General features: G+C 39.4%; 1 protein-coding gene across 2 annotated transcripts in view; it reads right to left on the bottom strand.

Moving 5' to 3' along the window:
* MAGI2 (membrane associated guanylate kinase, WW and PDZ domain containing 2) overlaps positions 1–26,068 on the bottom strand; it is a 772,173-nt gene that overhangs the window by 257,563 nt on the left and 488,542 nt on the right. The window lies entirely within an intron of this gene.

Here is a 26,068-nt window from a genome sequence, read left to right as displayed (position 1 = left end):
TCATATTTGTTGAATTTTTGCTGTTCATGACCAAAGGTCCAGATTTGTAATAGTTAATGCTAATATATTTTCAAAGAAAGTTGAAACCTTGTGCTTTAGGTCTTAAAATTATCTCAAAGTGGTAAGAAATTCTGAGAAGATTTATGGTGGCTGGCAGATTACTCTCTATTTGTCTCACGAAATTTCTGGCAACTTCTTCTGAATCATCTACTTTCTTTCAGAAGGATTATTAGAATAGATGGACCATGATCTGATCTTGTCTATCAATATCTGCATGTTTGCATACCTAGCACATCTGGTCTCAAAACTGGTTTCTTACTGATACCTCAAATTCGTCTTAAAAAATATGGTTAAAAATAAAACACTAAAATAATCAAATAAAAGAATATAAAAATATTAGCAAATCCTCTCTAGAAGCAAACATAAAGATAAGACATAAAGATAAAAACATGCTATTTATGCAAAATTATCTTTTTTCACTTGGGGCAGTGAACATGATGCCTTACAAGTAGATTTTCAGCAATTAGTATGGGAAACTAAAAATACTGTCCAGATCTGAGAAACTCTGCAAAGAAAAAAGCACCTATGTAAGGATATTAAGTTGCTGAAGATATTTGTAGACCATATGACCATTTTTTAATTCTTATCCCAAAGTTTAGGGTTTCTGCATGACAAATAATAGCAGTGACTTGCAAAAATTATTTTAACCACATATGAGTGTGACACAGATAAACAAATATGCTATATCTGCACAGTAAACCATCATAAGATGCATTTTGCAGGCAGAGTAAAAATTATTTCTGGTACTAGTATTACTGTGTGTTTCCAATGAATTAGAATGTTCAGCCACACGACCACCTCAATGCAGGTAAGTAATTGAGCAGTCTTGCGACTACTGAATACTCTATGAATTTTTTGCAGTGGGTTAGCAAAACAATATTCATAACAGATGTTTCTGTAATTGTAATACACTAGAAAAAATTACTGTGTTAAATGGCCCTTGTACTCACTCTGGGCTTAGGAATGGCAGAATAAAAAACTGACTTGCTGAAGATTTTCTTTGGATTTTATGAGATTGCAGCAGGTTTAAGACAGAGATCTGATGCCAGTAGGGCAATAAGTTGTGCCTTTGTATGGCTGTCTGTGACCTGCCCTCCCACAGACTGCAGGAGGTCTCTCTCTGACTCCCAGCGTTAAAGCAGGGGAGTAGAATCTGGGGCCTAAGGGGGAAAGGGAAGTCTACATTGATCCACTCGCAAAACTGTACCTCCAAAATATGTCAAAATCAGATCTGGTCACAGTCAAACTTCTAAGCTCTGACAGTGCAGGGTATTACCTGAAAACCAACAGTCTTGAACGCAGTGTCAGTTGGAAGTCTACTTCTGTATTTCATTAAGAGCACGTTACCTTTATTGGTGAGACTGCATGTTTGAAATATTACATATTTTGAAAAAAGGATTCCTCAATTTAAAAAATTCCTCCCTAACCTAAGCCATTTTACCAGTCTCAAAGTTAATCTGTGCCACAGATGCCTTAAACTTCACAAAACTTGTGAAGTATGCACTGATTTCCACTGCTTTCATAAATATCAGCACACACATCCCAGGGTTATAGGACCAGTGTGATACAAACCGTGAAACTAAAAGCGCCGTACCTTGGCTTTTTTTCCTTTGTTCTTAGTTTTGCCATTGTCATACAAAATCGAGTGCAGCAGTAATTAGCAGTAACGCTAATATCCTGAATAGTAGATAAGATGTTTCAAATGAAGGACATGCTTATTCTATTTTTGGCTATTAAACACTTTTTCACTGCAGCTGACTGTATGCGTTAGTGGGAGACAGAGACAAAAGTCATAACAAAAAAATTTCTATCAATATCACATATATAAAAGTATAAGAAACAAAAATGCACATTTAAGATTAGGACCAAAGAGGATTTCATGCTGTCAGTTTCAAACTGAAAATGCAGTCTAATTCCCAACTTCTGTCCTCTAACATAACGTTATGTGCTTTATGATCCAGTAACCATTGATTTAAAACTGAGTTTTGCATTATTAGTTGCTATCTATCTACCTACCTACCTACCTACCTATCCTTAATTCAAATATATGCATAAGCAGTGCAAATAAAAATATAAACTGGTCCACAGATATTGACATAATCAGTGCATCATAAAAATGATGAAAAGAATCCATACAGTTCCAAAGGAAAAAATATATAGGAATAAAGACCCAGCCAATTCAATGAGGGAGCAATGCTCCATTGAAGAAAAATTTGAATCAATGTAACCTATATCTTCTATCAAAATGATTTTCTCAGTGTCTTGAAATTCCTTGCCTAAGCCTTAGAACATTAGAGCCCATGGGGTACTCTCTCATAAAGCCTCAGCAATTGTCATAACTAGGCATAATGCAGACACTAAATGTTTAAACACCATAACTTTTGTTGCAATGATGTTTGGAAAATCTCCAACAAAACCAGCTCTTTTTCATCTTGCCTGAGCAAAGGACAGGGCTGGTTCAAGGTGTTACTGTTGAAACACTAATCAAAAGGTACTGAAATTCAGTTTTCTGTAGATACAAAAAACACACCAAATAAATAATTTCAATTGTGTTTAATTTAATAAATAGATAAATAAATAAAAAAATAAAGCTTACTAAAAGAAAATATAAATCCCATGTTCATTGGCAGTCAAAACCCCCCAGCAGTTAGGAGCTTTAAAAAAAGGAATGGAGGACAAAACAGAAAACACCTTTATAGCACTATACAAAACCACATAGTACCCTCCCTTTTGTATACTGCTTGCTGTTCTGGTACTTGCCTCTCAAAAATTACATGGGGGAACTAAAGAAGGGCAATTAAAGCTTGGAACTGCTTAAATTGATTTGGAGCTTTCAGCTTGGAAATAGGACAACTGAAGGGGTATATGGCAGATATGTATAAAATCAGGAGAACCTTGGGAAAGTGCCTAGAAAATAAATGAATGGATGCTTGGCTTCTCATTGCATGAGAACAAGAGGATGCCCAATCAAATTAGCAGGTTTAAAACAAGCAAAAGAAGTGGGTTTTTTTCACACAGCATAAGAGAATAGTGGCATTCACTGTCAGATGCTGCCAGTATCATAAACACAGTCAAAAAGCAATTACACTAAGTCAGAAGAAAAAAACCCATGAAAGCCTATTAAATGTAAAGGTACAAATTCTGAATCAAGAGTTCCATACAATACAGATCAGTGGAGCACAGAATGTATCTCTGCATGCCTTCCCTCTTCTTATATTTTTTGCCTTAACATCTACCAAGGGGCAGTAGTAGAGAGTACGGGGCTACTGTTTCCCTTGGTTTGACTCCGTGCAGCTGCTCTCTTACTCAGCTGCCTCGTTGTTGTACTTAAAAAATGTGTGCATACTCCTCTGCCACCCCAGCACAAAGTGAAGAGGTCAGTTTAAGCCAGCAGAGATTGAACTAAACTCTTTGTGCCGGACCTTACTAAAAGCCTTCACGCAGACAGGCAGTGCAGACCAAGTATTTAATTGTGGAAAAGCCACCACTGCTTAGTCCATCTTGCTGCTGTGCCTGATTGCCTCAGTGCTCCCAGCCTGTTTCCGAGTGCAGCTGAACACTGAAGATGGTCTAACCCAACCAGTTTGACTCTGCTGCCGAAATGGATTGGAAGCCATAGCACAGTTACAATTACCAAGTGTTCCTTGCCACCCCTAAACTGTATAAAAAGGTCTATCTGATTCTGCAAAGATGGAGTCAGAGAAAATTACTGGGGAGGTTAGCCCTGATGACAGAGACCAGATCAGGAAGTCAAAAAATCAGAAGAAGTAGAAAAAGGAGAAAATGAGGAGGACAAAGCAGCTAATTTTTTCTTAACCTGAGCTCACCTATGTCAGGAAGTAGTAAGACTTTTATTTTATCGATGAAGTGTTTGATGATGAAGCAATGGATCCTAACTTGCTTCCTGCGAAAAAGTAAACCCTTATGGAAGGAAAAAAGACAAAGCATTTGGGTGGTAGTAAAGAAGCAGAAGACTCATGCTGAAATGATAACAAGACCCAGATCTGGTGACGGTCACTATACCAATGTGCTCGACACTCCGTGATCCCAGTTACTGGAAGCAGTTATAAATGTATCTCCCACAAAGTTGTGCTCCACATCGCAGGGGCTGGCCTCACCAAACACCTTCACCACCATCACCCCCAGCCCCTCTGCAGGGAAGGAGCCCAAAACGCAGCATAGAGCGGACACCTCCACTTTCCATCCTTCCACACAGGGAAGGGAAAGGAAGGGCTTTTTGCCAGGCCTGCATCCCTGGCTGTGGAGGAGGACGTACTCCCTTAGCTCCTGGCACCGACCAGCCTGAACCAGCCTGGGAGAGTTCTTGGCTCCTGAAGCTCCACTGATCTCATCTAAGAAATGAAAAAGTCTAGTTTAAAAAAGTAAGTATTAGGAAAAGTTAAAAGTAGTGCTGAGGAATTAGGAAATTATGGTAAGAATGAACAATCAGACAGAAAATGAGAGGTGTGCTAGAGCCAAAAGCTTTTAATATCAATAATTCCAAGTATGGTGTGACTCAGATTCTGAGCCCAGAATGAGATACACATTCCTTTTCACACTTATTTTTAGAGCCAGATGAAATGATACCCAGCTACTAATACACCCCTGTTTCTGCTTATTCAGCACCCTCATTTAGGTTGGTCTGTCTGTACTGTTTATACAACTTTGAATTGTTGAAATATCAGTCAAAATTTTGTGAGTCAGCCATAACTCTAGGAAATGAAAGACAAACCTTATTTTTCAGTTATTAGAACAACAACTGCAAATGTTATGATGAATGTTAAATCTCTACCTATTACTTTTGTGGTCACTTACTAGTAATGATAAATTAAGGGGAAAGCACTCTGAAGTCTAATTGTCTGGATATGAGACTTATATTTGATATTCTAACAGCTCACAAAGAAATACTTATGGAAAAATAAAGGATTGCAATGGTATACAGAGATTTAGGTAGGCAGATTAGCTTAATTTTTAATTAAAATAATAATGTGAATAAATGTGAATATTTTATTATTTGATTCAAATATTTTATTGTTTGATTCAAAGATGAGAGCTGCATTTGTTTATGACTAGAGGCCTATCACATATATCAAGAAGCATCTGTTTATAATCTGTGTCTGTTTATAATCAATGTCCAGATGGAGATCAGTGACAAGTGGTGTCCCTCAGGGATCTGTATGAGGACCAGTACTGTTTAATAACTTCATCAATGACATAGGCAGTGGGATCGAATGCACCCTCAGCAAGTCTGCAGACGACACCAAGCTGAGTGGTGTGGTTGACATGCCTGAGGGATGGGGTGCCATCCAGAGGGACCTGGACAAGGTTGAGAAGTGGGCCCATGTGAACCTCATGAGGGTCAACAAGGCCAAGTGCAAGGTCCTGCGCCTGGGACGGGGCAACCCCCAGTATCAATACAGGCTGGGGGATGAAGGCATTGAGAGCAGCCCTGTGGAGAAGGACTTGGGGATACTGGTGGATGAAAAGCTGGACATGTGCCAACAATGTGCGCTCGCAGCCCAGAAAGCCAACCGTATCCTGGGCTGCATCACAAGAAGCGTGGCCAGCAGGTCAAGGGAGGTGATTCTGCCCCTCTGCTCTGCTCTGCTCTGGTGAGACCTCATCTGGAGTACTGCGTCCAGCTCTGGGGCCCTCAGCACAAGAAGGACATGGACCTGCTGGAGCAGGTCCAGAGGAGGGCCACAAAAATGATCCAAGGGCTGGAGCACCTCTCCTGTGAGGCCAGGCTGAGAGAGTTGGGGTTGTTCAGCCTTGTCCTGGTTTCGGCCGGGATAGAGTTAATTTTCTTCCTAGGAGCGGGCATAGTGCTGTGTTTTGGATTTAGTATGAGAATAATGTTGATAACACACTGATGTTTTAGTTGTTGCTAAGTCCTGCTTACGCTAGTCAAGAACTTTTCAGCTTCCCATGCTCTGCTCAGGCTGTTCATCCTGGAGAAGGCTCCAGGGAGACCTTATTGCAGCCTTTCAGTACAGAAAGAGGGCATATAAGAAAGACGGGGACAAACTTTTTAGCAGGGCCTGTTGTGATAGGATAAGCTGTAATGGTTTTAAACTTAAAGAGGGTAGATTTAGACTGGATATAAGGAAGAGGTTTTCTATGATTAGGGTGATGAAACACTGGCACAAGTTCCCAGAGAGGTAGTAGATGCCCCATCCCTGGAAACGTTCAAGGTCAGGTTGGACGGGGCTCTGAGCAACCTGATCTGGTTAAAGCTGTCCCTGCTTACTGCAGGGGGGGTTAGACTAGATGACCTTTAAAGGTCCTTTCCAACCCAAACTATTCTATGATTCTATTCTATAACAAAGGTGTCTGAACATTATCTAAATGACAGTAAAAAAATAACAAAAAACAGATTTTGGAAGCAACAATGAAAGGAGATCTAAAAACATCTGTAGTGGCCCGCAGCCTGCAAGTCCTGGGATGTCAGGCTCAAGTTGGCTGCAGTCTGGAGTCCACGCATTGAGCGTTCTTTGGATGCAAATTTAAGTGTAGGTTTCTGGCAACCTCCGTAAGACAGCAGGAAAGAAAGCCTGTGTTTTTGGTATCACTTAGGGCAGGCCCAACACACTGGCAGTATAACCAGCAGGGTAAGATCATATGTGGATGGTAGTCTCTCAAACTTTGCATTAAATTTTCATGGCCAATATAGCCCAGGTGAATGGGTCACAGACATCTTTGAAGGATTTGGTATTGTGTGCAATAGATGTTGAAGACAGAAAGGATTCCTAAATGCATGCTCCATGGACCTTCTAAACTCTGTGTACACCTCCAGGAGCCAACCATGTGGCATCACCATGCTCTCACTTCACTGTGTTGTCAGATCTATGCACCACTTTGCCGTGGAAGTACACCCAATCATATGGCATCTTCTAATGAAATTATTTTATCCTAACATTTCTGGTCACCTGTACATGCCATTTAGAGCATTCTTCTGTATGTTATGAAACATGTTCTGCAGTACAAATGCACAGGTATAGAATATTTTAAAACTGAGAGAGCCCTCTCTCAAAATTCTTACAACTATCTTATAAAATTCCCAAAGAGGAAAACAGTACATAGACATTGTTGAAATATAATTAGTGATGTATTTTAACAAAATTCAAGACAATTACCACCTCCTTAAGGAATCCTAGCAAACTTCTTTTCACCCACTCACCCTGAGTGAGTAATTTATTTTGACGGTTGACTATACTATAATTAGGGCTTTTTAATCATTGCTGTAAGGTTGGGTGAGTAGATTTTGTTCTTGGGTTCATACATTTTCATGATGGTTTTGCAATGCTGCTTGACGGATTTAAGTTGCAGATCACTTAGTGTTGTGCCAAAGTAAGTGGAATTAAAATATGAAGCCTTCTAAAGCCTTTATATTTTAGATTTACACTAGTATTATTTTTACTTATGATCTTGTGTCATTACAATGGCAAAGACACCAGGAAGGGTTGTAGTTCAGATCTCTCAGGATTTAGGGAAAAAAAGTTATTAAATATAGATCTGTGATTATGTTTTTCAAAAACAGTTCTTAACTTCTATTGTGTTCTTTGAAATATTTACAAGCAAAATTATACTTTTACTAAGGTATTTGCTGCTACTTTCAGTTTCTCTCCTTTCAGCCAGAGACTGAAGATCCCAGAGAAGTCTTTGCCATTCTTTTTCTAACTAAGCCTTTGAATCCAGATTGCTTAGTTCTCCGAGCCTTGCTGTTACATTAATGTCTGAATTGAAAATACAAATTAAAATTTATTTACTTTGGGCGTGCTGTCAGAATGAGTTACACATGATCTACAGAACTAATTCCATATTTGTTGGATATAGAGATCCCCAGGGCTACTTGTGATAACATCTGTTTTTCACCCTTGCTATTTTCTAACAGTATTGGGCTTTAGCTATGGCTAAAGCTACTCAAAAGGAGTATTCACCACAGACCTCAGGGTTCTGCTAGAACAGAGGGGTCAGAATTATTGCCCGTGCATTCCCAAAAAACACTTGAGCATTTTCTGGCAGGGGCTGTCCAGCCGTTTCCCAGAGGCAGGGAGATTTTTGATGTCTTGTGTTACCGCAACTCTTCCCCAGGCAGAATTCTCATTTGGGTTGGTCTCTGCAGCTTCTGCTAACAGACATTAGGCAGATATGCTAACTTCTGTGTCAACTAATGACATTTTAATAACTGGCTTCAGGATTGTCTATTCATCTACATTAAAATTAAATCACTAATTATAGCTGTGGATTTTTGCCCAAGAGTGTTCTGGTCCCCTGTGAATGCAATAGCAGAGGAAGTTTCTAAATTCACCAATACAGGAATGGAGAAAGATGAGCTGTCAAACCTTCCAACATGACAGACCTGCTCTTCTATTACTATTGGACCCCAGCTGCCCCCAGTAAGAATCTCTTTTTTCCAGACAGACTGGGAAAGACTGTAAAAGTAAGGATATATGTTTGTTTTGATTTCTTAATTGTTATTTTTCAAGATAAGTGTCAGTAGAAAATCAATTTTTGTAACCGTAAGGTACTGATAGAGTATATCAGATCTGCATAGGGAATGACCTAAAACAATTCTGATTTTCAGAAATTTTGAAGACCCCAAAATTAAGGCATACAAAGTTAATTCTCATTTAAAAAAAATATTTTCCTCAGAGATGTCACTTCACGCTTCAGTGTATTTCAGACAGTTCAGACTCCTAAGTTTTCTTCATCTCTGTTTCCATAGTTCCATTTTAAATAGCTGCTTTTTCTTTTAATTAAAGTACTCCTTTTTTTTTTTTTTTTTTTTTTTTTTTTTTTAAGTACTAGGGTGGTTTTATCCTATAAATACTCTGCATTCCTTAATCTTTTAGCTATTTGCAGTAGCCCATCTACCAATTTAGGTTCAGATGCAAGATTAATCCCTAAAAATTCTGTGTAAGAGTACAAGAAGCAAGTAGAAAGAACAATTTCACCTTTACACCGTCAGATACTGCCTGAACTGTTTTCATCATGTCTTCAATTCCTACCAAGACCAAACCATGTGAATAGATACAACCCTCTTGAGCACTAAATCTTTCACAGTTGGGAAATAACAGTTCTCCTGTCAGACCTGGGAATCCCGTGGGTTGAAGGTGTAAATACATTTCAGATAAAGTAACTATAAACCATCCTGCGTTAAGTCCAGGTGGAGGTGGCTATGGGGAAGGAACTGTCTTGCTTTAAGATTCCTCAAAGATTAAGGTCCTGACCTTATTTCTCCCAAATATTCTTCAAGTTTGTATTTCTCTCTGAGAAGCAGAAGAAATCAATTTTAGATAATGGCCTAGAAGAGAGAAGACTGCTTATCTGATACAGCAGCGTGCTGCATGCACTGCACATCATCACAGATCTCCCAACCACCAGCAAATATGAAGTGACCTTTAGCTTCTATATTTTGATCTTATACTGAGCATAGAAATAAAAAGTCTACACAAAGCTCCTTAAAAGGCTATGCTTACTTATTCAAGGAAAACTGTGGACAAAGGGATGGGAATTAATAATTAATACAAAAGGGCACTTGGACTTCACAAGCAAGAATCACAGAGGTATGAATGCAAGATATTGGAACAAGACTGTGCAACATTACAGCTTGTTAAATATATTAGTAACTATTTTATAGTATTTTGCACATTTTAAAGCAATTCGGTCATCTGACCTCATCTTCTAAAAAGCAATAGTACAATCTGAAACCTCTGCTTTCCCATAAAAGAGACATGGTTCAATTCCCAAGCCCTATATTCTTTGCTGCAGCTAAGCAGAGATACTGAGATACTTCTTTCCACAACATGTATATCGTTTTTGTTGTGAGCTGGCTGTTGTTGCCTGGATTCAGCCCTTGAGTAGTCACTTGTCATTGTGTCTGATCCCAAAATGATAAGAGAGAGTAGGTTTTTAACTCATTTCACTTTTACCGCTTAGAATTTAGGTGTCTAGTTTAATGTAATCAGCTCTCTCTACCCACCTGCCCTGAGTAGTGATCTTAGGTGGGATGAATTGACCTCTGGAAGTGACATGGTTTTGGCTACTGACCTCACAAGAAGGTCCAGACACCTTTTAGATGACTAATGATAGATGACATGATTCAGACCTTTAATAACCAAGGTCCCAACACACTGAATCATGCAATTGCTTTCTGCCATCATTTAAAGATTTAGACTTAACAAACTATGAGATTGCCTACTTCCTTTGAACTCTGATTTTGTATAATTTATACATTATTGTTAAGGTTCTTGTAGAAGTAAAAGTCCTTTGCCATATTAGAGAACAGCTTGCAGCAGAGTCCCTCCCTTTTGACAGTAATGCCTACATGATTTTACACCCTTACAAATGATCTGGAAAGGAAATATGAGAAAAGACTAAGAGCATTTCTGGACAAAATTTTCTCTAGTTTCGTCTGGGCCACAGAAGTGGATGTTTCTGAAGCTTCAGAAGGACTAAAAATAGAAAAAAATATAAGTGTGTGGGAAGTCATCACATTAGATGAAATTTATTATTGATAAATGCAAATCAGGGAACCATCAGGTTGTAAAATGACTATCCTTTCTAGGGAGAGACTGGCATTACTGCAGACAGCTCACTGTACAGTAGCAGCTTCCTTCTACTAAATAAGAAGCAAAGCTAGAACTGTAAACTGGGAGGCAGCTTATGGAAGGAATAGAATGATACGTAATGCAAATGTTCTGTAATGTGTCTAAGAACTTTATTGCACACAGTGTTGGCCCAGAATTTTTTAAGGAAAAAAAATTACAGAAATAAAAGATGTTCTGAGAAAAGCAAAAAAAAAATTTAAACTTCCTAGAATAGAAATCAAATGTATTTCATCTGTACATATCAAATGTATTTATGCAATAAAGTGGTAAAAAGGAAGAGATATAATAAAAGTAAATAAATACAAAATTTACATAAAATTAAAGATGAGAAATTGAAGGTCAGTGAGAGGAAACACCTGAATTCAAAATGAATTAAACTATAGAACTTCTGAAGCTCATGTTTTCTGAAGATCAAGTTTTTAGTCAAAAATGGGAATGGGTTTCAAGAATATACAGTTTCTATACCAGAAATTTTTGAGAGATTACCCACATGTTAAATCAATCCATAGTTGCTACAGATCTACCTGAAAACGCTATGTGTAGAGGAACAGGAACCAGGTGAAATTTACTCAGAAATGTGTATTGTAGAGGTCTTATAGTCCTGAGAATTGCCTGTTCCTGAGACAAGATGTTGGATTAATGCCCCCACCCCTGGTTTGATCAGTACTATGTTTCCTTTTTTTCATAGGAATTTAGGCTTATTTTAAAAGTTGCATTTATAGATTTATACAATTTCACAGTGACATTTTCTCTGGGTTATAATTGCAAACGTGTCGTCTCCAACTTCCTCAACAACCGCAAGAAGGCACTACAGACTGTTAATTTTGTCTGACATTTTCTTCAAATTTGTTTTCTGTGAAAAAAAGAGATCCCTGTAGTCAATCAGTTTTTGTATTCATTTATTCAAGCTGCTACCAGAGAAAGTTATCTTGCCAATTGGAGAGGTATGTAGGGAATCCTTGCCTTATGTGCCTGAAAAGGCATCTGCAGATTGTCCTGGATAGTCATCTTGCACAAAGTGAATAAATCACATGTTCCCTATTGGTTCTTCCCTTAAGGAGTTGTCAGAATAAATAAAAATACTTCTCAGAGACTCTAAGTAATTCCAGGTAAAGAAAATGAAAAAAGAAACTTCTAAAAAAAAAAAAAACAGAGAAAAAACTATATAAATTCTGTTTTCATCAACAGAAGATTATTATTTTGCCATATTAATGTAAATCATCAGTGTTTTTTAAGGTAATTTGGTATTAAAAATCCTAAATACTAAACAATAACTAAACATTTAATGGAGACTTTGTGTTCCCATTTTCCCTTAAGGCCAGTATGATATCTCTTTCTAACGTGGTATTTTTTTACTCAATTTGCTGTCTACCACCTTGGTCCCAATATGACAGAGATATAGAGCTTCACTTTTCTCATGGGAGTTTTAATCCGTAACTTTACTACCAATGAGTTCTTTGCTATAACAAGGAATTTTAGCTCTTCCAGAGCTCAGTTACTACATAAAGATGCATGATGAGGCAATCCCCAGTCCTAAAAACCTGTCCTAAAACCCCACAACCTACCTGTGTTGTAACACAATTTTCAGCCAGGAGGAAAGAAAAAGGTTTAAAAACTAATATTTGAGTCACTCAGAAAAATTCACATTAGAAACACACTAACAGATACTGGGGAATAATGTAATTGATATTTCCTTGGTGAGTTTATCACGTTAGTGGAAGAACAGAGTAGGGAAAGAGATAGTCCTGGAGTCTCTAACAAAGGAACTTGGCCACACTTGATGAGTCTTCTCGCTCCTAAACTGTATATTCAGGCCAATTCTGGCTTGCTTTTCTTCAGACCCCACAAATTATAAGCTTCAGTGTCATTCTTCCAAAAGAAGGAATGGAGGGTCACCTTCATCCAGTAGCTAGGGCACTCTCTGGGAGTGCAAGGTGACACATTAAATAAACCCTGACCTTTCACTACCTCTTTGGCCATGAGGCTACCAAGCAAGTGGCCATCAAGGCCATCAAGAAAGTGTCATCACCACCATGAGAGCCTGGGCATTATGCCATGCATCCAACTCATATTACACATTCTCTGAGCATGGATAGGACTGCTGTGGGAGTGTGTGGGATATAGGTGCTTCCCACTCATTTGTCGACTATGACAGAATTCAGGCACAAATAGACATTTTGGTCCCAAGGCCATGGAGGACTCTGCAGGCATGGAACTAGAGAAATGCAGCAGCTGTCAGTGCTGAATGAATTAAGTGTTATTGGAGCTGATGGTCCAAATTTTGCCCTTGATTTACACTAGAAAGATAAAACACAAATGGAACTTACACCAGTGAGAGCTGTAGATCCAGCTGATCAACACCAGAAAGAGTGGTTGTTAAAAGATGAAGAGAGCTCTCACTTTGTGTCTCTAAGATGACATCTAATAATTGCCTGAAGGCAGTTAGACAAATAACTAAAAACAGAGGTAGAGTAAATTAATTGTTATTCACCAGGTTGACTGTTTAAATAATTTCAGCTGAAAAAAAAAAAAAAATAGCTGGAAATTCTGGGCTTTTTTTGTTCTCTGTCAAGGACAGCCAAATGTTTTTGATGTGTGGTCTGCACAGTCATTAGAGATTGAAGCCAACATCCACAACTGTCCAAGTGTTTCTTATCTCTCTCTTTCTCATTGACACACTGTGTTGCCCCCGGCTACTTTTTGTTGGCTGTCCTTGCTTTGCCTGCCTGCTTTATTTCTGATCCTAAAATCCTGTTCTGGGGTAAAAGACTTTTCTACTTTGTCATGAATACCTCTTGACTCTGCCCTGTGAATCTAGTGGAAGCAACAAAGGGAATTAAATGCACAAACATCTGTCTCTGTGTGACTTGATTTTTTGAACATGGCACCTGATAAAAATTCTCTGGTAATGCTAAGCACTGGGCAGGTCCTAAGGAAAAGCTAGAGGCTTAGTCTCCAATCAACACTGCTCTACAAAAAAAAAAAAAAAAAAAAAAAAAAAAAAAATCAGTTTGGTATATGTAAATTCTTTAGGCAAAATATGCATCTGTGAACAAAGGAATCTTCTAATCTGTAATAATACTGTGCTTTAAAGACTGGTACAATTATACGTGTTCCTCCTGTGAAATAAAGAAGTGATAATCTCAAATTCTAAGTGTATCAAATGGCCAAATATTTTAATTATAGCATAACCTTTACAGAAGACCTGTATTTTCCAGGGCCTTTATTCCATCATGAAGCTACGCTCTCACAGCCACAGATATCAAAGATCTGGTTCTCCATTTGCATGAGCATAAATCAAATGCTTCCAGTGAAGTTAATGGATTTACTGTGTTATGAAGGAGATGCGAAGTTCAAGCATTTAAAAAGTGCAATTCTGTGAAACAAAGGTGTTTTTTTGGTGATCCTTGAGTGATTACTTATGACAGGATTAACCATATTTACTCTTGTAAAAGGCGAATAATTTCTCTTTAATTTTCATTCTGGAAAGAAAATGGTTGGGAAGAGTCACATAGTAATAACAACCTTGAACACTTATGCAACATTTCAAACTGCTTCAGAAATATAAACCAATTAAGCTGTCATTATGATTTATGCTAAGGGAGACAAGAAATATATAAACAAAGTCAAACAGAGATGCAGGGCTCCAAACTACAGTTCTGTGAGTTACAAATCACAGAAACAGCTTAGGGATGTAGAGCACAGGGGACTGGGCTAATCCTGGGAAGCAGACGATAAAACCATGGAGCAGACTAAGTAATAGCTAATACATTATTACCTAGTTACTGGTGTATGGTCACTTCTTTCCATACGCAACACAGAACACTTATGTACACCACTTGGCTAAGCAAGCATCACCAGCTGTGCTGTTCATCACTGCAAAGCTCTATCGTTCATTAGGTTATTAATGACTTTCTTGAGATATCTGATTTACAATGCAATCACCCCTAGTAGATCTGTCTAAATTGATAACCAAAGGGCAATTAAAATCCGTACCCACACCAGACCATTAGATGATTTAAGGAGGAATATCTATGCTATTGGTTCCTTTTAAAAATACATTGTTAACTTTAGGAGCATAAATGTTAATTAGAGTAATGACTTCATTCAGCAATTTCTTTTCTACAAGGCCATTTGGATCAGAATGCAGCTCCTCTGTTTGAAAGGGCAACTTCTTTTTAATTAGGACAGCTACTCCATTGGCACTAGTAATAAATGAGAGAAGAGATAAAGTTCTCACCCACCAGCTTTTTTCCATTTTTTTGTTTCTGTGTAGCATTCAGTATTTCAGAAAAAAACAGGTTTACTCAGAAAAAAAAATAAAGTCCTCATTCTTTTAATGTTAATGTACATCTTTTACAAATATTTATTTGAAGCCCAGATATTCTCATATGGTCATTTTTGAGATAAATTATTCTCCTTGCATGCTTGAGTGGGCAGAGCAGTAGCTTTAGGTCATTGCTATTCCACTGGATCATCCCCCTAAGGCAGGGGTCTGTGCCAGAGTGAGACTAGTTAAGGAAAAGCTTGAAAGACTATTTAATTTCAAGCCTTCTCTGCTTTTGTGCATCTCTCACCCTTCAATCGCGCTCTGACCCTGTCAATGCACAAGCATGCAACCGGGAGAGGACAGGCTGCTCTTAGCAACGGTAATGCCCTGTGCCTTGCCTAGGGCTGACCTGAGCTTCGAAGCAAAGGGGTTCTGATTTGAACCCGGAGAAATCAGAACAGGAACAGACAGAAGCAGCAAAACAAGGGTGGCGTGGGGAGAAAGGGCAAGGAACACACAACTGCACTTGGAAAGGCAGGAAACCTTTTTCCTCATCATTCTTGCCTAGACTGGAAAAGCCTTAAGAACTTTCAAAAGACCACTGTCACTTTTCCCTCTTAAAAGTTGGGATGCCTTATTACAGAGAAGGTTGGATTCTCACCAATTCAGTTCCTAGCAATATTTCTTAACCCTGTCCTTTTAACTGCTGGGCATCTGTATGCACTGGGCATATGTAGTTACAGCTATTAGTGCCAGAGGATGGTCTGGAGTCATCACTAAGATAAAGGTGTCAGACAAGCAGTGACGGGACAAGAAAGGATGTACCCACCATGGCGTAACAGGAGTTGTCTATAAGGGTACTGCTTTTAATTCGCACCCATGATTCTGGGATAAAAGGCAAAGAAGAGGCTACATTTCATGACAGAGGGCAGTGATGAGACTGCAGTTACACAGTTACTTCGCCTATCAGAGCAGCAAGGTACAGAAGCTGATCTTGATACTCTCAGAGGCTCTGAAGTACCATGTTGCTGCAGGTTCTGAGACCCACAGGACACACTCCTGTCTCTGAAAGAGTGAAGGATAAGAAGGAACAGACAGGACTGGGACTAGACATAGAATCATAGAATCATTTAGGTTGGAAAAGACCCTTAAGACCATCAAGTCCAGCCGTTAACCCAGCACTGCCAGGTCCACCACTAGTCCCTAAGTGCCACATCTACACCTCTTTTAAATACCTCCAGGGATGGGGACTCAAACACTTCCTTCGGCAGACTGTTCCAATGCTTGACAACTCTTTCCATGAAGAAATTTTTCCTAATAGCCAATCTAAACCTCCCCTGGTGCAACTTGAGGCCATTTCCTCTCATCCTATCGCTTGTTACTTGGTTGAAGAGACCAACACCCACCTCACTACAGCCTCCTTTCAGGGAGTTGTAGAGAGCGATAAGGTCTCCCCTCAGCCTCCTCTTCTCCAGGGTAAACAACCCCAGTTCCCTCAGCTGCTCCTCATAAGACTTGTGCTCCAGACCCTTCACCAGCTTCTTTGCCCTTCTCTGGACTTGCTCCAGCACCTCAATGTCTTTCTTGTAGTGAGGGGCCCAAAACTGGACACAGTATTCCAGGTGCAGCCTCACCAGCGCTGAGAACAGGGAGACAATCATCTCCCTGCTCCTGCTGGCCACACTATTCCTGACACAAGCCAGGATGCTGTTGGCCTTCTTGGCCACCTGGGCACACTGCTGGCTCATGTTCAGCCAGCTGTCGACCAACACCCCCAGGTCCTTTTTGTCCAGGCAGCTTTCCAGCCACTCTTCCCCAAGCCTGTAGCGTTGTAAGGGGTTGTTGTGACCCAAGCGCAGGATCCAGCACTTGGCCCTGTTGAACCTCATACAACTGGCCTCAGCCCATAGATCCAGCCTGTCCAGGTCCCTCTGTAGAGCTTTTCTACCCTCAACCAGGTCACCACTCCCACCCAACTTGGTGTCTTCTGCAAACTTATTGAGGGTGCACTCAATCCCCTCATCCAGATCATCGATAAAGATATTAAACAGAACTGGCCCCAATACTGAGCCCTGGGGAACACCACTTGTGACCAGCTGCCAACTGGATTTAACTCCATTCACCACAACTCTTCAGGCCCAGCCATCCAGCCAGTTTTTTACCCAGTGAAGAGCACACCTGTCCAAGCCGGTTTCTTCAGGAGAATGCTGTGGAGACAGTGTCAAAGGCTTTACTAAAGTCTGGGTTGACAACATCCTAAGCCTTTCCTTCATCTACTAAGCCATCTACTAAGTCACATGGGAGTCAGTCTTCAGCTGGTTGATAGGTACAAATTCCTGCTGGATTCTGGTGTTGGTCTATGAGCTTGTGGGCAAATTATGCGTGCAAAAGCATGATGTATAGTCCCCTACAGAAAATAATAAAGAGCAGAGAAGATAGGAGTAATCTGTGGAGCAACCTATGCCCTCTCCACACCAGAAAGAATGGCAACTCATGCAGCCAGGTGTATGCACATGTATATACATATGTTATAGACATACATATGGTATGAATGTCATGCTTAAGCAAGACTTCTTATGCACCTACATGAGAGAGTTTTGAAAGCGTTTCTTAGCTTGTCCCTAAGTTGGTCACCATGTGGAAATATGCAGAGGCCCTTGAAGAACAATTTATTTGGGCAATACCAACAATCTCTTCCTAAGACAAAATACAGCAAGGAACTCTCTTACCCTGACATAGATCTAGAACAGTATCGCTGAGATCATTGTCTTTGATCGTATAAATGACAACAAAGCTGAGTTCCTTATTTCTAAAAACAATATATTCCTTGTTCATGCTTATGGCCAGCTAACACCTGGTCCTACTTGTTTGTACAAAACACTATTATGGCAGTCCAAAATTGCAAAATTAATCATTTATTATGAAGTGTGCCAAATTGTGCTCAGCTCTGAAGAGCTTTGATGGTATTGTGGCTAGTTGTTACAACTGAACTTGAACTAGTATGTCTAAACAGCAAAGTTTACAGAATTACAGATTTGCCAGGTTGAAGCTACTACAAGTGTCAGTGTAATGACAATGTGATGCAGACTTTGCCCCTTCTAGGGCACTACATATATTCTAACCAAAATTTATAGTAAATCAAAGGAATGTGTAGCTACTACTATACAATAAGTCAATGGTGTAAGCCCTGCTATTTATGGTTCCCAATGTCACAGGTGACGTAGGCATGGAGAATGCACAAGAATGAGATCCTCAGACAGAAAGCAAGATCAATGATTACTGAGCAGGCTGCAAGGAAAAACTTACAGAGCTACTGTCAGTTCTGATTTTTAAGCTGAATGTCCCACATTAAAATTGTCATTCAGAATGGTCCTAAAAGTTGCTGCTCTGTGCCACTAGTTAAGGTGGTGTGTTAGTATATACTTGGTCACTGCCTCCCTACTACAAAGTTTTTGTGTTTTCTTTGGAAATGCTGAATTTCTATGCACATTTTCTGTCCAGAAGAACTACATTTATTGTTTTTACACATGTCATTGTCACTATATTCACTAATCTTGCAGAGCAAGACCTATTTTTGTGTAAAGTTCCCAAGATAGCTTTTGGACTGCAGCAGCATTGCAAGTTTGGAACAAAATCCAGGGCTAGTGGAAGTTGTACCTGACCCCCATCCCTCATTGTCGACCTGTTACTGGACCATCAACCTTATTGATGGTTCACATGAGTGCTCCTGGCTGATTTTTCTGAAGCAGACCAGAGGGCTGTCAAGCACAAACTGCTCTGCTGGCAGATAAATGGGAACTACGGAAAAGAGAGGGGTGGGAGAAAGCGACAGTGAGCATCCAAGGTGGCTGGTTCTCCACCAGGGCAGCTGGTGCTGGGGAGGATGTCTCTCAATGCCCCAACAAAAGAGTGAAATCCAGCTGTCATACTGATGTAATTAATTCAACTCAAACACTGCACCATAAAGGTTCTAAGTGTCTTTTAACCCATTAGTTCTTTTTTGCCTCTAGCATTACCTTAACATCCAACTCTTTCGTGTTCTATCTCTAAACCTCCTTTAGTTTCTTGCAAGCCTGGATTAAATGCAGGCATTTCAGGTTAGTAGTGAAAAAAGCTTTCTAAATGCAGAACTAAATGCCCTTCAGATGACTGTAAAACAAAGAATGTTGTACACTAGGTTGCCTTGCAGAAATGAGTAACTGGAAATCCAGAAACCTGAATGGTAGTAAGTGTATGTAAAAGCTGTACTGGGTAAATATGAAAGAAAAAATCAGGACTGCTTGATTTTGCTAGTACTTCCTGTAACTTGGAATGAGATTTGGGACAGGTAACTTGACCACTCATATGTCAGTCTGTCTGTTCAGTAAACAGCAAGACTATTTATGGGAGAGAAAGCTTTAAAACAGAATTAACTGCTTAAAGAGTGGTTAGAGACCCTTGGACAGAATCCATTCAGAGATTTTATTTGAAGAAAGTGAAGTATGGATTGCCATAAATATGGATGTTTTTCTCACCCAAGTGACATTTTTTATAAATTGTCATGCTGATTAATCACTTGACTGTATTTTTTAGGAAAAAGTAAGGTATCTAATTCCTTTTAAAAATATTTTTCCTTGCATTTACATTTTTGCGTAAGACCTTTTTTCATGGAAGCTTTTGAGCTACATTTAACTTATCTACTACCAACGTAGATGTCAGTCACCAACTGAATAGCAGGCTAAACATACTAATAGCCACATGCTATTTTCCTTTTTCTTACCTCTCCAGACATGACATTTCATTAGAAGAAACTGAAAAGTTAACATGCAGAACTATTTTCGATGAAGAAAGCTGGAAGTTATTTGTCATTCAGCTGATTACATTTTAATTTAGGTAAAAATTGTTGAACTGAGAACATTTTTTTTAAGGAATAGAGAAATAGATGTGAATTGTTTTAGATCTACCCCTAAGATTTCACATACTTGCATCCTGATACTTTGTTTTTCTAACGTGGATTGCAGCTTCTTAGCAAATGTATTATAAAAGAAGACATTTGAGATTAAGAACCATATTTTTATAGAACTGTTTTGCCCACACATGCTTTGCAACTTGCAGTTGTTTTCTATACATGCTGCGAATCTTTATTTTTAAAAACATTGGTACTTTTTTAAGCTGACTGAAAATGAAGCAGTTTCCTGGCTGATGATGCTCTCTACAGAGTGGAATGGGGCAGGAAGGACAGGAAGAAAACCAGAGGGAGGTTTTCACTGTAGAGGACAATGCACTGTACAGCTACAGTCTGTCAGAAACCTCTGGCACTGCTACTGTGTTGGGAAGGTGCTACACTGATAATGCCAAATACCCCTGGCGTTATAAAAGCAGAGAGTGGTCCAGTGTTCTTTGGAGTGTACTATGCAGATTTTCAATGGACATTTTGCATTTATAGACTACACAGACAGTGTGTCCTTCTGGGACAGCCCTATTATGGAGTTGCTAAGGAATCAAAATCTCACATGCACATGGCCCATGTGCTGTGTGATACCTAAGCAGAGCACCTACATCAGACCCCACCTGCGCACGTTCCTTGCATGCAGCAGTGCCCCCAAAAGCTGGCTGCGGTGGAATGGGACATTCCTGCACCTCACACAGTGCCTTCTGGCAATGCCAATGAACCGTTCTAGCCCCTAACCATACTCAGGGTAGCTCTTCACATGCAAAACTGCCACCCTATAATGTCCCACTGGCGGTAGTACACTGGGAATGCCAAAGCTATTAGACAGTCCCATCTGCTGTGAATGCAGAGGGTGCCAGAAATAGATTCACTCATGGTGCTGTGCAACAGCACTGCACCAGGCAAGTCACAACTTCTGACGTGCGCTTGGAGAGAAAAAGGTCTTCTGCCACAGGATGACTCCAGCTCTGACCTAGTCCAGGCTGTTGGCATTTGTTGTCACTTTTGCACTGTTGGGGATGTATCAACACACTGAAGTACTCTTTGTAGCAGGGTTCTGCAGGAGCCAGTGCGACCCCAAACAAGCCACCTCTCTTCTTCCCTATAGGAATCTTAGTAATTGGTAAGAGGGGATCATATCCAGGTTCTCAGACTGTAAAACAGCATGGAACCTTTGTGGACACATCCTTCTGTGACCTTCCCTGAATTAATTGCCATTTGAATTGTTGCCTGCCTTTTAGGAAAAAAAATCCAGTCTTCGTTTTAAAAACTTAATACATGGTAATCCTGGGTATCTCATTAATTGCCTCCATTGCTAGAAACATGTTGTCCTGGTTTCAGCTGGGATAGAGTTAATTTTCTTCCTAGTAGCAAGCATAGTGCTGTGTTTTGGGTTTAGGATGAGAATAATATTGATAACACACTGACCTTTTAGTTGTTGCTAAGTACTGCTTATGCTAGTCAAGGACTTTTCAGTTTCCCATGCTCTGCCAGGTGCAAAAGAAACTGGGAGGGGGCACAGCCAGAATAGTTGATCCAAACTGACCAAAGGGCTATTCCATACCATATGGCGTCATGCTCAATATAAAAACTGGGGCGGCGGGGTGGGGTGGCCGGGGAGCAGCGATTGCTGCTCGGGAAGTGCCTGGGTATCGGTGAGCAATTGCATTGCGCATCACTTGCTTTGTATATTATTATTATCATTATCGTATTGTTATTATTATCATTACTATTTTACTTTTAATTACTAAACTGTTCTTATCTCAGCCCAGGAGTGTTTCTCACTCTTACTCCTCCGATTCTCTGCCCCATCCCATCGGGGCAGGGGGAGTGAGTGAGCGGCTGCATGGTGCTTAGTTGCTGGCTGGGGCTAAACCATGACACGTGCTTATGTCTAATCTGAACAGACTCAAGCTACAGCCAGGGGATTCTGTTATACATTGGCTGTGAGACTGAAGAGCTATCTATTACCTGATATCTGTTTCTACAAACACTGCGGAAGTACTTGCAAAGTGTGACAAAGTCACCCCTTCAGCTTTATTTTGCTAAGTCAGACAGATTCAGGTCTGAGTATCCCACATAAATCATGTTTTCCAGTCCTTTAATATTTCTCATGAACTCTTCTCCAACTTGTCATCTTCCTGCTTGAACAGCATGCACCACAACTGGACAGAGACAGCCAGGAGAGCTTCAAGCAACTTCATACACAAAGGTGATGTCACCTGCCATGTTCTCCTGGCCTAATCCTCCACTCTGTGATCATGTTATCTCTTTGCCCAAACACCAGAGTGGGAGCTCACGTTCAGTTAATGTGGTTTGCCACACTCTTTTAAGTTTTAACTGCCACCAATCATAAGAAAAAAAAAGCATGGCCTGTGTAAATGTGTCCCAGACTAGTTGTTCCTTCATAAAAAATCTTTATGTTTACAACTTATCATTTACTTAGGTCACCTAATGCAAGTGTCTCTGAATCAGTCATCTGTCATTTAGCACCCACCCCTGCACTCAATAAAACTTCTGTTTACAGATGTTTGGATTTTGGTTTCTAAGACTGAGTAGTATATGATTCAGTTAAACCCATGTTAAAATCACACTGAAAGTTATGGCCTTTGCCTATCAGTTTCTACAGAAAAACCCAATTTTGATACACTATTTTGTACCTACTGATGCACAAGAAAGATGCCTGTGGGGCTGTGTTGCACAGAAGGAACTGTGAGAATAAAATGGATTAAGCTTAACTGTGACAAGCTAACACAGACAAACAAATACTGTTTTGAAATATTTTGCTTCCTAATAAGTCATTACCACTGAGAAACCTTCAGAGGATTGGATATACAAAAGTTTACATAACAGGAAGACCTATGTCAAAGACCTTAGAAAACAATGAAATGTATATATATTAAAAAGCATGGATTCCATCCTGCTATTGACAGCTACTGCATGACAAACTACTGGAGCAAAAATGATGCATGAGATGATATTAGCTACCTCTACAGTTTTGTAACTGAAGAATAAATGATATACAATATATTGAATGCTGTGACATTGACCAAGCAAGCACAAAGTCAAATTCCAATGAATCTGACTTTTAACTGATGTAAATATAATTCTTTACCTGCACTTTAATAATCTGTTTTCAAGTGCTCAAGCAAGAGGTATATTCTTTTCAAGGCTTTTATCAACATTCCACATTACAGAAATTCCCTAGATATTTTGGCTCCTAGTTAGGCTACCAAAATAATTAGCTGTTTATCATCTATGATTTATGTAAATAAACACTTTAATAAAATAGAAAAAAATATATAAAAAAAATATATATATAAATTATATAATAAATTATATCCAACCAGTTTTCACTCATCTAGTTGTACACCCATCCAGGCTATAACATACTTGCACATTTGGTTAGAGCTATAGTATGTGCTGTAGTGGAAGAAAGTTTGGAATCAGACTTTTAATCCTCTTGACCTGCTGCAAGCTACACTGATGTACAATTTGTATCTGTTTAATGTGACTTGTTAATGAAGACACCTTCACAGATTATGCTAAGAACATGCTATGTCAGTGACACATTACTAAATGTAGCTGAAAAACTACAGTTTTCACAAAATGACTGAAAAAGCCTTAGCGTGTAAATTTGTCTCAGGCTGTAACCTGATTCTGATACTTGTTCATGAAAAACTGGCTTCTACTTCTCATGTTTATTTTGAGTGGGCAACAGAAAGAAGGAGATAAAACCAATGTGAAGACAGCAAGCTTTGATGGTAACAACTTACGTGGTTTTATTTAGGAATAGTTGAAATCCCCACACACTCTAAAAAGGTTTATGCTTTTTAGTGTTCCAAAGGATTGCTCAAAACTTATTATTTATTTAGTACCATTCATCTTCCAGGTGCTTTAATGACTAGAACTTCACAAATGAGAAACAAAAACCCCCATAGTATTATCTAGTTCAGCACCTACCAGTACTGAGGTTTTTTCTTGCACTGCAGTTATACTACTTTCCTGAGTTTATTTTAAATATAATTAAGGTATAAAATCAATCTTAATTCATCTTTTTTTTAATCTAATCCCCTCAAGGAAAGAAAAGTATGTAGTTGAGGCAAATTCTATTGAGAAAGAAGAAACCAGAATCTAACAAGTATTGTAATTTTAAATGGGCACTTTACACATTCTTTATCCAGCCACTGGCTGAATACCCCAATTCCTCACAGTGAGAGGTGGGGGGATCTTGCAACTTGGGAGTATTGCACAAACTGATAAAACCATTCAGTTTGCTTTGCTGCAGTCGTTATTTGCTGTCAGTGTTTCCTCCCCTCAAATAATGAAGAAAAATTATTACTTTTAGAATGATTTTACTGATGCTGCTTCAACTTCCTTTTATGTACAGCTTAATTCTCAGGAAGTTCTGATCAAAATGAGAATGGCAAATGGGGCAATCATGACATAAGGCAATCCAGTGGTGAAATCTCTTGTGTTATATAGACTCTGTAGCTTTAGACTGGATTTGCATTTGTTCTGGTTTTCATTATTATTGCTCCTCACAAAATACATAAAAATGTTTTCTGTTGTGGTTTAGCCCCAGCCAGCAACTAAGCACCACGCAGTCACTCGCTCACTCCCCCTGCCCTGATGGGATGGGGGAGAGAATTGGAGGAGCAAGAGTGAGAAACACTCCTGGGTTGAGAGAAGAACAGTTTAATAATTGAAATAAAGTAAAATGGTAATGATAATAATAACAATATAATAATGATAATAATAATAATATACAGAGCAAGTGATGCACAGTGCAATTGCTCACTACCCACCGACTGATATCTAGGCAGTTCCCAAGCAGTGATCGCTGCTCCCTGGCCAACCCCCCCAGTTTCTATACTGAGCATGACGTCATATGGTATGGAATAGCCCTTTGGTCAGTTTGGATCAACTATTCTGGCTGTGCCCCCTCCCAGTTTCTTGTGCACCTGGCAGAGCATGGGAAACTGAAAAGTCCTTGACTAGCATAAGCAGTACTTAGCAACAACTAAAAACATCAGTGTGTTATCAACATTCTTCTCATCCTAAATCCAAAACGCAGCACTATGCCAGCTACTAGGAAGAAAATTAACTCTATTTGCATATTTGCATTTGTTCTGGTTTTCCTTATTATTGCTCCTCAGAAAATAAATAAAAATATTTTCTTAAAAGACACGTGGTTTATAAGGGGTTTTAAAAGACAGAATGCTTGAAGACTGATTAGATTAAGTCAGGAAACCCTTCCAGGCATGTGAGGGTAGAAGTGAGGTTGTACAGATAGCTGTGAGCAGAGGAGGACCCTGGAGGACAGTTCTGGAGAGAAGGAATGAAATATTCCTTGTCATTCCAGCCAGATACCCTCCATTCTGCTTAAATGGTCATGCACCACAATGATATGTGTATGGAAAAAGGCATGGGAGATTATCTAAAACATGTCTAGAGACACCCACAAGTCTCTCATATCTGTCATCTTTAACATTCCCTTTAAAATTCTAGTCAGATTTTTTTTAAAAAATTAAACTCACAGGTCATTCAGGCTGCTTTTGAAGCATCTTGTATAGCTCTTTTTCTGTTTACAATGGAAGTTTAGGATTTCATTAGTTCTGTTTCTCATCCCTGATACCTTCCTCTGAAGCTGTCTTTCTGCAAGCCAGACTCAAAGTGACACTAGTGTCCCATGCACTGAAATAAAAAGAAAGCGGTTTCCCTAGAAACAATATTGACACAAAAGCTCTCATGGTTTTCTTTCTCACTCCTGTGTCTTCTTAATGGCTTGAATAATCCAAATAGCAGTGGAAAGCAACATGCATCTGATATTAATGAACTGTAATGGCTGGAGACAGCATGAAAGCAAGCAAAGGTATCTGTGCTATTTATAAACTAGTGGATCAGATGACTCAGCTTCACCAGCATTTGGAATGACTCATATTATTTTCCATGAATCATTTAAGGAGATACTTCATTGTGTCAGGCTGTGTGCAAAATATTCTTGCACTTCATTTTTACCAGCCATTTAATCTGATAACTCTAATATATCGGAGATAAGAGAAACATGGGTTATACCTTCAATACCATCAAGAGATGGGGGAAAAAGCAGCAGTGTATTAACAGACTGTAGAATGGAGTGGCCATTTGGATCCAGTGCTCTGAAGAAGGCTCAGACCAGTTTGTGGCTGTTGG

Source organism: Pelecanus crispus, chromosome 1, assembly GCF_030463565.1.
Source record: "Pelecanus crispus isolate bPelCri1 chromosome 1, bPelCri1.pri, whole genome shotgun sequence".
Lineage (NCBI taxonomy): Eukaryota > Metazoa > Chordata > Aves > Pelecaniformes > Pelecanidae > Pelecanus > Pelecanus crispus.
This window is presented reverse-complemented; position numbering and strand designations above follow the sequence as displayed.